The sequence below is a fragment of the Dendrobium catenatum genome, unplaced genomic scaffold, assembly GCF_001605985.2.
Source record: "Dendrobium catenatum unplaced genomic scaffold, ASM160598v2 fragScaff_scaffold_12, whole genome shotgun sequence".
In the NCBI taxonomy this organism is placed as follows: domain Eukaryota; kingdom Viridiplantae; phylum Streptophyta; class Magnoliopsida; order Asparagales; family Orchidaceae; genus Dendrobium; species Dendrobium catenatum.
The window spans coordinates 847575-848815 of NW_021318474.1; positions in this window are offsets into that span (position 1 = coordinate 847575).

Genomic DNA, 1241 nt, shown 5'->3' on the forward strand with positions numbered 1-1241 from the left:
TTCCCACCTGCTCACCAGCCTTCTTTATCACAATATCAGGACAAACCTTACTATCGTACCCAACCTTCCCACACTGATAGCAGATCAAGTCAATCTTCTCATATTCTATCTTCTGAAGAAAACATCCAGCTATTCCATCCACCCAAATTCCATGAGGTAAGCTATTCTCCAAATTCAGACGAACACATACCCGAGCAAATTCGCGCTTTCCCCATTTGAAGGAATTGCCATCCAGCAGCATAGGGGCGCCAATTCTCAAAGCAATTCGAATAATGTTCTCCTCATCCTAGTAGTACAGTGGTAAATAGGGCAAACGAATCCAGACTGGAGCCAAAATTCCTTTAAAAGATTTGGGAATAAATTGAGGAGACCACTTATCCATTCCCACAATGTAACCACCAACGAACCAGGGGCCACCACTAAGGACTTCCTCCACCGCTTCCAATGATTTGAAAGAGCAAAGAATCCAATTTAGCCCAATCGACGTCATATGAAAGTTTCCATACTTGTTCCATTGCTTTCTCAATTCCTGGCTACACAGCAGAAATGAGACTCTGTCCCCCAATACCTTAACCACCAGTGTGTGTCTCAAAATTTCCAAATTCAACACTTCTTTCTCAGCATTAAGCTTGACCGCTATCCCATCATCCGACAATTCTGTGATCAACTTATTAGTAGAGATCTTAATATGTTTCATTTTCTTCCAAGCTTCCTGAAAATTATTATACTTCGAACTGTTCAAATTCGAGGTTAACAAAGCAGAGGACTCTTGATTTTCATCCACACCAAGGCTCTTTAAAGGAATATCATCATCCATCTCCTTATCAACATTATCAATATCAGATGCCAACGACCATCCCACAATTCCTTCATGATTAACAACAAACTTGTTCACTTTCAAAATCGCACCAGAAGAAGTAGGCGCATCAGGGAATTGATAAAAAATTCTCATTGTACTTCTAGCTTCGGGAATATTATCAGAACACCGATCAATAGCAACCTTCTTTCCTTTTCGTTCAACAACTTCTGACGAACCGGAGGTTTAAAACCCGCCCTGATAACAATTCCACTGCTAACCTTTCCATTTTCGCGAAGAACATCAGAAGAAGGGGGGTTCGTCATGATCCAGCCAGCCAAGAATGCCGATCATCCAACCACTGATCGGCGAAACGTGAGATCGTCAGCCCGCACAGAGCCCGTGAATAGAAAAATTGAAAAAAACAAGACTTTCTCTTGTTGAG